This window comes from Amblyomma maculatum, chromosome 10 (genome assembly GCF_055883805.1).
Source record: "Amblyomma maculatum isolate TAMU_Amacu chromosome 10, ASM5588380v1, whole genome shotgun sequence".
Classification (NCBI taxonomy): Eukaryota; Metazoa; Arthropoda; class Arachnida; order Ixodida; family Ixodidae; genus Amblyomma; species Amblyomma maculatum.
This window is the reverse complement of record NC_139353.1, coordinates 80,439,523-80,453,055: the sequence shown is the minus strand read 5'-3', so window position 1 is coordinate 80,453,055 and position 13,533 is coordinate 80,439,523. Positions and strand designations below refer to the sequence as shown.

Sequence of the window (13,533 nt, the reverse complement as noted above, 5' to 3'; positions counted from 1 at the left end):
TGTAATTATTATTTGTTACACTCAGGTAAAGCGCATTTTGCCTTACAAAAAAAAATGTAGCGAAACTATCATGAAATTGAAAACGTTACCGAGCCAACAGTCGAGGCGACCAAAGCGCTCCGAACACACTCCTCGTTATTTTAGCGAAGCCAAAGGCAAAACTCTGCGCATTCCTCCTCACAAGCTTGGAGCAAATAACATATGGTTTCCATTCTCTCGTCCTTTCGTCGCCTCTCCGCCCGAGGGCCTTGACTAAAGCAATTCTCCAAACCGCTTTCAACTTCCCGTTTTGTAGACTTCTTCATGTGAAGCAGTCATCGCGGTTGGGCAGCGATCTTCACTGCCCTCTCTTTCCTCTCGGCTAGGCATGCGTTGCTCACAATGTCCCCCACTCTACTCCCCCGCACTCTTCCCTTCCAACCCGGCAACTTTCCTTGCCGGCAGCTTTCTGGGCTCGCGAGGTCCTACGGGACCTCTTTCATTTCTCTCACGCCCGTTCGAGCTTTATGCCTGCTCTTTCGACAGATCTCAAGGAGAAAAAAAGAGAGAGGGATAGAGAGAAAATACAACGATCCTTCTGCCCCCTTCCAACCGTGCTTCGAAACTCGACACAAGCGGCTGATTAAGAGGCCTCTGGCCAACCACACAACCCCCACCCGCTCGAGCTGGTAGAGCTCCAGCAGCTTTGGACAGCAGAGCCGAAGAACCAAGCCTTGTGAAAGTTCCGATTCGTTTTATTGGCCATGTCTGCAAGAGGATATCTGTGAGTACCACCAGCATATCAAGTTCTTTGTTCATAACTGAGCTTTCTGAGATTATTTCTTGCTTTGTCTCCTTGTAAGATCGCTGCTTTTTCTTACCAGGTGTGATAAAGCATCTGATCACTGGGATGTACTTTGCGTGGCAACATTCATTTTGGATTGTTGCAAATGAGGTCTGCGAATCTGCGCTAGCCGTACGGTAAGATACCTTTTTTTGCATGATTTAGTGTGGGGCATTTTGTTAGCCTTGATCATCATGTCAATAACCGATATGCTTGCGAGAGCGGAAAGTCATTTATTTCCACCGCACCACGCCAGTAAGTTCTGAACTGTATTTTCAGCGCACTATTTTGTATGCATAAACTGGTCGCAATTACAAAATTTAGGCGCAGAGGTGGCCAATTTGTATTCCAAAAGAAAAACGTAGCCCTGTAAAACATGACGCGTGTTTTGTGTGATTTTCAGGTTGCAACTTTATCGCGCGTGTGTTGTGTGTCTGAAGTGATCAGTTTCTTTTACATACTATATTCAAATCTCAGAGTTAAGTTGAGCTTTCTTTGCGAGCAAATATTTAATATTGTAATTTGCCGTTATGAATGCGTAATTGGAATGGTCTAAACGACGCGTAGCTTATTCACATGTTTGATCTTTCTCCTGCGCTAATCCCGAGTAGTAGAAGTCATAAAATAGCCAGCGGGTGCAGTTTTACTATCCCTTGTAGAAAACTAAAAGCGTCCGGAAAGAACATCTGCCGACGCAATTATTTTTACTGCTAAATTTCATTATTAGCGGAAATAATAAAAAAACTTTTCGTTCAAAAATGCACTTATCCACAATTATAGATTGTTAAATCGCACAGAAAAAAGGACTTTCCTCAAACATGACACTTTATCTTCTACGTGCAAGAGCTCCTGCTTTCCGCACGAGGAACTCTATGTAAAAAAATTCTGAAATGGGGATTCTTATTTACATTTGCTACCATAGTTCGTATACTTTACCACATATACAAACTTGTTCCCACAACAAACGTGATGCTAAGCTACGGATTTCTTTATTTTTTCAATTTGAGTGTATCATACAAACCACAAAACATCTGTGTCGTAGGTTGTTTTGGCTGCAGCTTTCACAACTTTTAAAACATTCTGTTTGCAGTAATGATGCGGTGTACACTAATTTTAGCACCCGCGGTTGGAGTGCGACTGCCATTATTTGTGTTTCTTTTTTCCTTTGTAGTTTCATTTTAGTTCTTGCGGCAATATATCCTAACGAAAACGATTCAATGGAAAGCTATTGATTTGAAGCATGCAGTTATGAAGACGTCTTTCTTCTACAGGTGTTCGATCACAAAGGCACTACAAGTAGAAGGGCGCAAGCACTGACTACCGTTTAATGACTAGATAACGGCAAATATCATTTGGTTTTATATTCCCAGCGTCAACAACACATCCACATGGGAAGCCGTGCATGGCCAGATGTCGCAACCAATGTAACCTAGGTAATATGGCCGGCCTCTCCGAGCATGCAGCTTATTTCAACCTGGGTAAACCAGACAAGACAATTGCCTGAGTGTCAACAGGTGGGGCTTTATTTTACATTTTTACACCGCGGTCTAGCTGTACTTCCACTTTGCAAACGTTTTCTGTCTTAATGGGATTTATGAATGCTGTTTTTATTCCCAGGTGCCATCTGCAAAAGGAAATACATTGTTATGCACACTGCTCAAGTCCATATCTTTAAAGGCTGCTCGGAGCTGCTGCACCTTCAACCGACCACAAAAGAAGCTGCGATGAACTCAGCGCCTTCCTCCAACCTGGGACATGAGAACACCTTGTCAAGGGACGCAAAAACAAGAGGAGCACTGAAGCCCAAGAGGTCTGCCTAAATTTTTCCATGCCCTGTAACACATGCACACCTAATAAATCACCATGTAATGAACCTTTCAGGTGTATTATTTTCTGTGCATGGATATTCTCAGCATGCTTCATTTAAATAAAAAGCTACATAAAAATATCTGCAATGCATAGGTAGGGGATGGCTTTGTAGTTGCCTATTAGCCATAGCACAAAAAAGTTAACTAGCCGTTGTACTGATTACTGAAACATGCAGCACTATAATGTGCCGGATTGCCAATTGGTCTGGCTCGATGCCAATAATGCAAAACCAGTGGGCAAGATTGAATTCGAAATTTTGGGTAGCCGATAAATCTGGCCTGATGCCAGTTGTGAATATCCAGTGAATAGGCATGGATACAAGATATTGGATGGCCAGTGAGCTTGGCGGGATGGCCGTGATATAACAACCAGTTAGTGAGCTTGGGTGGAAGATATTGAGTAGACATTGAGTGCCATTGAATGCCAGTAAACAAGTAGTATGCCAATGCTGGTTTTGATAGAAGAACCAATCAAATTGGTTGGTATATATCTTGGACATTTATGTACCCCAATCAGACGCCAATATCGACCAATATTGGGACCAATATATCACAATATTGAACCAGTGGCGGTCCATTGATGGCGTGCTGCTTGGGGTGGCGCCTCCATACAAGCGCACTAGGCCCAAACACCGCCGCGGACACACTGATAAGCTATTGCCACGGTTTCGACGCATCGGACACCTCGACTACGAAGCCATCCCCGACGGTCCGACCCCATCCCAAGGGCGGCAGGTCAGCCCAGAAGTTGTCCATGTTATACTCTTCAGACCATATAGCACGCACTACAGTGTTTTTAAAATGTAGTTTTGTTTGCCTCTGAGTTAATTTTGTAAGCATCGGGTCGATGCCTTTTATAAGGGGGAGTAACGTCGCAAACCATTTAAATCTGCATTAGTTCTTTTTTCGACAGCCGCCGGCATTCGGCTTTATCTCTATGATCCTGGTGCGCGTATCAGTTCAGTGTTCTTTGTTTGATCGTGTTCATTTACGAGAGATGCAGCTTTATCAGTTTGCCGCACGGGATGCTCAGAGCTGTTTCTCGAGATTCCGGCCACTCGCATGTATTTCTGCCATGTTCTAGTTGTGCTAGTAACTATTTGCAGTTTTATCTAGATTTTTTTTCAGATTTTAAATCGAGCACTGACGCGTGAAACCGTCATTCTTAGTTCGACGATCGACTAGCACGTTTGTTTATCGCGCAGCCGCCGAGTGGCTTAGTTCTTTTGCGGGCGCAAGTCAGCTCATTAAAGAGTTGATTTCAGTACTATCACGCCTGTGTTCTCTTTCGGTGTCTACGGCCTTGTGACCACTACGTGGCAATATCCTATTTCAATACACAGCTTATGTTGATGAACGTGCACACTTTGGAGAAAAATTAGGTGCACTGCTTAGCTTAATAATAATAATCCCTTTATTTGCGTAACATACAAGTATTACAACGGGGTCAACAATAAATGGTGTCATAGATGACAGCATCCAGAGCCGCACACCCTCTTTACACTTGATGGCGTAGCAGTGCTGTTCTTCCTTAATGAAATAGGCATTATTATAGGTATTTCAAAAATAGATATTACAAGCATTGCATAATACACAGAGGACAGAGGACAGAGAGACGATGCTCGATGGTCGTAAGATGATGTTTAATGAAACTGTGTGCGGGCCTAGCGCGCGCGCTCCTGCCCGCGCCACTGCCCTCTTCTTCCTTCTTCGTCCATAAAATGACCCGGGGCCACCGAGCGATCGTCCCGATCGTAGACGAAGTTTACCGATGATGATTCCATGACATGATGACGGGCGTGTCTGGATGCTTGAAGAAGAGGAAAAAGTAAGAATAGAACAGCTTGCCGGTGCGATGTCTGATGCGTGGGTGATCCGCCTCCCCTGGAGCTGTCAATTATCCGTCACCAAAGTCCATGGGACCGATGGCTCGAGGTCACGTCGGGCAGCTTCGGCGGGGGTTGCGTTTTCATGTCCATCAGTTTGTTCTCCTTGTCTTCAGGTCCGGGTTGGGGGCTGGGCGGTGGTAGTTGGTCAGGTCTGGGCTTGAAGGGCTGGAGCGAAGCTGCTCGGCGATGTCCCTGTGCCCTCGGTCGATGGTCCCGGCTTAGAGATGGCGTCGTTGCTCCAAGGCGAGGATGTGGATGACGTACGCTGCACCTCCAACCAAATGTTATGAAGCGGCAAGCGATGACCACAGGAGAGCAGAGGACAGAGTGAAGCTGTTCGATGGTCGTGAGATGATGTTTAATGAAACTGTGTGCGGGCCTAGCGCGCGCGCTCCTGCCCGCGCCACTGTCCTCTTCTTCCTCCTTCGTCCGTAACAATATACAATGAGAATAGAGGATTTACAAATGATGAGAAAAGTATGACAACAAATAGCAAACACATTTCAGTGAGTTGCAGACAAGAGAATATGATAAGGTAATCCTTGGGTCGTATAATATGCTTATCGTATAATATGTAATTTAGGCTGAAAACATGAATTCCTCACAAAATCTGCTTTCATGAATAACTTTCATATAGGTGTCCAATATATAAATTTCCCTTCATTTCATTTCAAATGAGCTCTATAGGAGAAACAAGCGGAAACATTGCAGCGCGCGATGCATATAAAATAACTAAAGTAGCCCAAAGTGGGCTATGACGAGGGGGCCTGCGATGGGCCCGTGGGGGCAGCCCGTACAGTTCCCATGCGAGATTTTCGACACCTACCCAGAGGGGCCCCGCGTGGGCTGCCCAATTTTTCCCCAATAGGTCCCAATCTGTATCCGGGTGGGCAGCCCAAATGTGGCTGGCCTTATTGAGCCCAGTTAGCCAAATGTGGGCAGCCTACAAGAATCACTAATGGTTCCTACGTTTGTGCAGACGGCACCACCCCATTGATCAAGATTTTGTGTTCAAGTCGATTAATCGCTCCAATGCCTTAATTGTACCCTCGTGCGCTTTGCAGAGGCCAGTCCGTTTCAGCCTGGCCCGCGTGCAGCCCTTATGGGTTGAACCTGGCATTATGGGGGCTGCCCAAGTTCCATTAGTAATCAAGTGTGAAACATTTAGCACTATTTCATTACTTTGTATTTGACACTCGGTAAGATAGGAAAAATTTATTCCCAACACTACAATACTGTGGGCAAGCCCACATCACGCCCAATAAAACGGTCTGGATATTTATTTTGGTGGTGTGTGCAGAATTATAATGCCAAAGGAAAAATAATTCAGTACCTACTCGGAAAGCGGAACCGTTACTGGTGCCTATTTTCTGCCAATACTACGCAATTAATGCAGTTTTTAGAGCAAAAATAGATAGTCTTTATTCATGGATTGAATAGCTTAGGACAGTTATGTAAAACCTCCAGAAGAGGTAATTAGCGGCCGGTATAACAGAAATTACATAATTAAAATGGTGCCTTAAACATAGGGTGGAGAAGTTTCAGAGCGTTAAGCTCGCCTATGGCCAGTTTGGGGCCCACTGCAGCCATTCATTGCCTGCCCCAAATTGGCTGATCTTATTTTTACCGAATGGAATACGAACATATGTTGTATTTGCCTGCAAGTACCCCAAGAAATACGCGCGTGGGCAGCATGGGAGCATGCCCACTTTTCAGCCCGGCCGCAAACCATGTGGGACCTATTCGACTTTTGAGTGGGCAGCCCCATTCGGGCTAGTACGTCTTTTTCATTTAGGCCCAAATTTGCATTGGATCGGCCCTAATGTGCCCCGCAAGACACCGATGCATGCAGAAGTGGGAAAGAGCACTTTTCTTCCCCGCCACAGGCCATGCTGGAATTATCTAGGTTTTTGGCGGAAACCCCATTTGGGGCATGAAGCCCACATTTCGGTCCGACCTTCCATCGAGTACTCCTAAAGAGTCCCATGTAGGCAATTTGCGAGCATACCCGTATTTAGCCCCGCCGCGGCCCAGGCGGGACCTAATGGGCTTTTGAGTGGGCAGCCCCAATAAGATTAGCCCAGGCTTTTTCTGCACAAAGCCCAAATTTTCTTTTTATCGGCCCTAAAATTACCCAAGCGGGACACATGAGGGCCAGATATGGGAATATGTACTTAGGTAGCCCTTTCCAAGCCTATATGATGCCGAGATGAAAAAAGCAGGGGCAAGCCCAATTTGGGTTCGACCGCTTGGTCTTTAAAGGGGGCTCTCTTGGGTGTTATTGTGGTAGCCCAAGCCCAACTTGTTCATGCGGGTCCCAGGTGAGCCACGTAATTTGTGCTACATGCGAAACAAAGTTTTGATTTATATGCGTAAACCTTTTTTGTTTAAGTAAATTAAGTTAGATGTGGGCCACGGCAACACCACAAGGAAAAACTAGCTTGATGACCTACAGAATATATTGCAGCGTACAAATGATTCATGGTGCATCATTTAAGGCTTTTATCTTGGCAATCATTATCGTGAATGCCATGTTGGGCGTGGTTTCATTTGAGATTGGAGAGCGACAGTCTCAAAACCAAACTGTCACAAGGAACCTACCTCATTTTGAAATGGCTGAATTTGACCGTCTTCGTCTCGCATAGATAAAATGCTACTTCACAACTGTTACACGAAAGCGTTAAATGTTCAGTATTTCTGTTGCATGTTTGACGCAGGCGTTTATAACTTCATCTTTGTACATTTGGGCAGAAGTTTTTAGACGTCCGCTTTGCAGCTGTGAATTTAAAAGAAAAAAAAAGAAAAACGCCACTTGAAATTTTCACGTTAATCTCTGAAGTAGGTTTCACTTTAATGCCAGCCATTACTTTTTATTTTACATGGTGTTAGCGTGTAAGCATTGCAGACAAGAATTTCCTTTTTCAAGAATTTAAATAACTTTTTTTCCTTGTTTTTATCATGTGCGAAGTAATTTGTGTCCTCAACACGCATGTCAAGATTGAGCGCTCGCTGTACACCGCTTTATAGAAGCCAAAACTACAACCTGAACAGTGGGGAAAATATTTGCATTCTTTCCTCGATCTGTACAGTACATGAACTTTTTCTCCTCGCCTTGGTTTTCAAAGCTTCCTCATATTTGTTCAAATAACTCAAACTGGATGCGAAACTTCGTTATCAGCAGTTTCGATCCCATCATTTTAGTGCTTCAGTAGTGTTGTTGTTCATAATCGAATTCTAGCACGGTAATTTAACAACTAAACTGAATCTCTCGCCAATTTTGCCTTAGCAAATATATCTTATATGGCTGACGAATTTCACTTCTTTTCTTTAATATTCTTCCTCTACTGTTACAATGAAGTCTGTAGGTGAAAAGCACAGAAGCACTTTAGTTAATGCGAAATATACTATAAGTGAAGTTCTGTTTTGTATCAGCAACTAGTCTTTTGTTTAAATACATCAGCTTGTAGCTTTACAACGACCACGCCAGTTAGAGAAGCCACGTTGGTCAACGCCAGGTAAGTTCACGAATAAGCAATATTGTGAAAATTACGTTGTACAAACGGGGTACATCTCACGTACTCCTAGGGGACCTTACATCTCTGATAAACCTTGTAATAGATGTTCTAAATTGCGCCATGTGCCTGAATACATAAAGGAGTTTTCCGACAAGCTATGGCGCCCACTTGGTTTCTCCGATGATTCAGTTTCATACAAGGAGATAGGTCTTCTACAACATGCAGAAAAAGGTGCGTCTCCACAGGATTGAAGATGCACTACCTTATCTCCGCTTGTACAACAGCCTAGGATTATATCAAGTGATACCAGTTTTATGCCAATCATGCCAAAGATGTTAGGGGCATGTGTGGCCATTTGCGCGTTTTGCAGAAGGCTTGCTGACATTGCACCGATGCCAGCAGCTCTTGAAACAAGCTTGCAAGGCTCAAGAGCAGTGCTTTCTCGAGCCCAGAGTGCAGTGAGTGCTTCAGCAGGTTCCTACAAAGATGAGGCGCCGTCTAATGACAAAAACGTTTCATTTAGCATCTCATAGTAAAGCCTATTGATGCAGGTCCAGAAATAGGAGACTCGGTCAAGCAGCAGGTGACTCGATGGTACCCCTCTTTGTTAAGGGCGACTGCCATTTCGTACATTGTGTAGCACATAGGGATAGAGAGTCAGGGTCAGAAGCACGTAGGTTGGCCCAAGCGTTCTTTACTACATTTTATCGCTGAGCCACACTCTCCGGCACCAGTATACCTATTCGCAACAGCCGGCACGGCGGAAACAGCTTCACGGGAGTTACGAATGGAACTTTCCTTCTCCGTGGAAGAACTTGACGCTGCGCTGGCTTCTTGCAGACGGTCATCATCGCCGGGTCCCGACGGTGTAACATACACTGCGCTTGGAAATCTTGGATAATAAGCTAGGCACGTTCTTTTGAAATATTACAAGAAATCATGGAGTGAGGGTACAGTTCCAGACGAGTGGAAGTCCAGTCGTTTAGTTCCGCTCCTGAAACCTGGCAAATCGCCTCTAGACTTGACATCATACCGTCCAATTGCACTGGCTAGTTGCGTTGGTAAAGTACTGGAAAGTATGTTGCTTACACATTGAGTGGTACCTGGAGCACTACCGCATATATCCGGATATAATATCAGGGTTTCGACTTGGACGCTCTTCAATTGACAAAGCGGTGGACCTGGTATCATCTGTATAACGGCAAAAAATTTTGAAGCGCTTACCCGCGGCGTTGTTCCTGGATATAAAGAGCGCATATGACAACCTCACTCACCAGGCCATTTTGGACGCTCTGGAAGCTTCCGAGATCAGCGGTCGTGTTTTTTGCTGGATACCCAGTTATTTATCCAACAGATCTCACTTTATACAGACTGAGGATGTCCCAACATCTTCTCATTTCACTTCCCGTGGAGTCCCACAGAGTGGAGTACTAAGCCCAACACTCTTCAATCTTACTCGTGTTGGGCTTCTTCACCTAATACCACAGTCGGCGCAACTTTCAATATATGCTGACGACATCTGTATTTGGGCATCAGGAGTTACGCGCCCACAGGTTAGAGCGAGGCTTCAAAAGGCGGCAAGTATAGTTGCGTCCTACTTCCACCTGCACGGTCTGCAGATATCAACTGAAAGGTGTTCGCTAATTGCATTTACACGCAAGAACATGTCACCTTACACCGCACGCATTGGTGGTAAAACAATACCCTACGAAAGCAGCCATCGCTTTCTGGGAGTGAGCATCGACAGAAATTTTTCGTGGACTCCCCATATTTCATTCATGAAAAAAAGGCTGACAGCAATTGCTCACATTCTTGCCTTTATTGGGGGAAAGTCATTGGGAGCATCCGTGCGGTCGCTGCTTCAGCTGTACCATGCATTATTTATGGGATTTCCCTGGTACAGCTTACCTGCACTTGGAAATCTCAAGAAAACCAACTTAGGAATTCTACAGAGCGTTAAAGCTCAAGCTCTGCGAACCTGCCTGGGATTGCCGAAATGTGCCTCCACGGCTGTTACTATTTTGATTGCACAGGAGCATCCCATATCTACTTACCTAACTGCTGACGCCCTGAGGGCACATTTCCGACACATCACCCGGGTTCCCTGTCATCATTTGGACAGTCTTCCTATTACCAGGCCGCGTACATCGTTTACAGAGACCGTTGATGCGCATCGCGCTATTCTGCCGTCCCAGTTTACACCCGCATCTAGACCGTCCTTTTCACTATGGAGCCTGCATCAACCACACGTGCTTCTTTCAATACCCGGCATCAGGAAGAAGGTCGAGCTATCGCCGACAGAACTAAAACAAATCACTCTTGAATACTTCCATGAGTACCATGCGAATTGTATGCACGTCTACCCTGACGGTTCAGTGAATGCCGTGAGTTCTTCAGGCTCCATGGTCATACCCGCAATTACTACAGAAGTAAAAGTTAGGACAATTCACCGTACTTCTTCAAAAGGCGCAGAACTAACTGCTCTACTTGTCGCTATTACGCATATTAGTCAGCAAAGCCCTCAACGATGGTCTATTTTCACAGATTAAAAAGCAGCTCTGCAAGCCTGAAAAGCGGCTCTTCTCCGTGGAGCCCATGAGCAACTCGTCGCGGAAATATGACTTCATCATTATGCCATAAAAGGAGGACATTATATCATCTACCAATGGCTTCCAGGACACAGCGGCATAACAGGCAATCTCCGGGCGGACGAGGTCGCACAAACAGCTCTCCGAGACAGCGATTGTGTGTTGATTCCACTTTCCAATGCAGACGCTGCGGGCCGGCTTCGCGCAATTGCGCGGGAAAACATGCTCTCCTTGTAGAATTCTGACCAGTTTGCAAACTGCCGCCTAAAATCTTTGGACCCTGACCTGAAGCTCCGGCTTCCACCTGGCCTACCCCGACGTGAAGAAAATTTGCTGTGCCGACTGTGGGTTGGTGTAGCATTTACAAACTCTTATTCTTTTGTGATAGGTATGGCAAATAGCCCTGTATGTACAAACTGCGGGTGCGAAGAGACTATAGGCCACATTCTCTGTGAGTACCCCATATACAGCGAGGAAAGACAGTGTCTATGCCGTGCGCTGGAGCGTCTAGATGGACGCCCACTGACTGAAATTAAGATCCTAGGTCTCTGGCCACGGCGATTATCTGCGGTGAAGGCCTCCCAGGCACTGCTCCGCTTTATGAAAAGCACAGGACCGATCGAAATGCTATGATTTTTAATGTTACGTGATATGACTATGACTTGATGTCCTGTGACATGTCTGTAATGTGACTTCACCCATCCCTCTCTCAACCACAACTTCTATATCCACCTACCCCTCTCCCCCAGTACACGGTAGCAAACCGGTTCCTTTACCGGTTAACCTCCCTGCCTTTCCTTCTCATCTTCCTCTTCCTCCTTCAATGTTGTGAATTCATCAGATCACGCAGTTGCCACTGAGTACATGTTCATAGCAATGTTGTTCCTGCTCATATATGCACCTACACAATTAAATTATTTCTTGCAGACATGAAACATTTCGAACCCACTTAATGTAGACATTGCATCTTCATCAGAAACACTTCAATTTAATAGATTTGTTGCTGGCGCTTTTGAAATTATCTGGTTAATTTTTCATGATGTCTGGTCTTTTACCCGTTTTCTATATGTAATTTCCTTTCGCGCTTTCGGTTTTTCAAAGTATATCTAAATACTTGTAGCAGCTGGACCATTCGCACTTGTAGTTTTTTCTTCACTTCCTTATGGTGTATTCTTCAGCCTGCACGCAGTAATATTGTAAGCAAAGCCCACCTCTATGTTTATGGGCTTCGTCGATTGAGGCTTTGAGAAATATTTATATAAAGGCCTCACCGATATACATGGAAAAATTACTTTTAAAAAGGCATTAAATTACATTACTAATTACTTTGCTGAACTTCGTAGAAAAGTAATTAAGTTACATTACTCATTACTGCTTCCAAAAAGTAATGAAATTACATTACAATTACTTCTACTGAGTAATTAAATTACTTTTAAATTACTTTCTAGTTTCTATCCATGCAAAAACTAAGCAAAGCTAGTAAGCAAAACAACTTGTTCTCCAGACGCGAAGCACCCACATTCTTTCGTCTTCCTGCCAAATTCTGTCCCAGAAAGCTATTTTTTCTCTTCTCTCCTACAGTATGTGCGATTACAAAAACAGCACTACTGCAAAAAAATGGTAGAACGGTCCTGAAATGACCGGCGAACCCAGCGTCTTGCTGGTCCGGAGCTGTCTCCGCAATTTGAAAGGCTCGAGAAGCTGAGTTATTTATTTCTTCCGCACTCCCAAGAATCGATGTCTGCAAATTCGTGCTCACTGCCCAGTAATGCTCAAGCCACGGTGCCTCACGTCATGGACCCTTCTGCCTATCTCCCCCAGCCCCAACCCTCCTTCACCCTGTGGTGTTGAGTGTAACCAGGCACCACTGGGCCCTAGCCGACGCAACAGGAAGTGCCGCTACGCCGTGCTCCAAACTAGTTTTCAGCTCCAGCCTTCTTGCACCTTCTCTCGCTTCAGCATTCCCTTGACGCCTTGTATCCTGCTGCTTGGAGAATGGCTGAGGTCTCAGACGCACTGTTCTGCTCAACTCTGTCCCCATTTGCCGATCCGTTACGCTGCCTTCGTTTGCCGCACGCCGTTCCTGCTTTCGCAGCACTCTACTTCGTCGTCTATTGAAGGAGTAGTGGTGCATTTTAGTAAAAGTAATTTCGAAAGGAATTATTTAATTTTGCGGCGAAATTACTGCCAAAAGTAATTCATTACATTACTAAATTACCAACCCGAAAAAGAAATTCATTACATTACAAATTACCGATAAAAGTAAATAAATTACAGTAATTTTATTACTGTAATTCAATTACTGCCATGTATGCTCACCGACTTCATACGTGCCGTTAACTCATTAGATCCGATTTTCAGCCCTTAACGCTCCAGCACACCAAAGCGACAGCGGCAGCTCTCACATAATGGTTTCAGAGAATCAAGCATAAAACCCTTTGAACTTTGAAGACAAAAGAAGTCAATCACCTCAAATGACGGATGAATAAAAAGATTCTTCATAGCAAACCTACAGCGTCACCCACAATAAGAAAAATCTCAGGGCGCTGACTTTTATCTCCATATACAGAGTTTAACGTCTTTTGAATTGTGTTTTACCACGTTTCCACATATGTTCGTATTGCTGCCGCAAATGTTTCAAATATGTGCTGAAAAATGATCTGCCTAAATGTTTTATGTGAACATGGTTGGGGGCATGGCTTTCAGTAGAACATATGTGAATGCTTTCGGTTTCTCGAAGCCGTTTATGTGTTCTTGTGTGTGAGTCAGAGTAATAACCCTCCGCAATTTTAGTATTATGGAGAGCCCATATACAGGTGCATTTTAAGTTTTTGAAACTATCTAAAAAGC

At 44.6% G+C, this 13,533-nt stretch overlaps 2 long non-coding RNA genes across 3 annotated transcripts; one reads left to right on the top strand and one right to left on the bottom strand.

The window, feature by feature from the left end:
- The first annotated feature begins 531 nt into the window (after nucleotides 1-531).
- On the top strand, nucleotides 532-2,684 carry LOC146176851 (uncharacterized). Of its 2 annotated transcripts, none has more exons than XR_014701221.1 (4): nucleotides 532-763; nucleotides 864-960; nucleotides 2,194-2,337; nucleotides 2,441-2,684. It is a non-coding gene; the product is annotated as an uncharacterized LOC146176851 (long non-coding RNA). The 2 variants fall into 2 exon arrangements; XR_014701220.1 differs by having other exon boundaries at nucleotides 2,095-2,337.
- Nucleotides 2,322-13,127, bottom strand: LOC146176850 (uncharacterized). Its single transcript, XR_014701219.1, has 3 exons — nucleotides 13,003-13,127; nucleotides 7,182-7,356; nucleotides 2,322-2,447 (listed from the first exon to the last, which is right to left on the bottom strand). It is a non-coding gene; the product is annotated as an uncharacterized LOC146176850 (long non-coding RNA).
- Nucleotides 13,128-13,533: the final 406 nt, after the last annotated feature.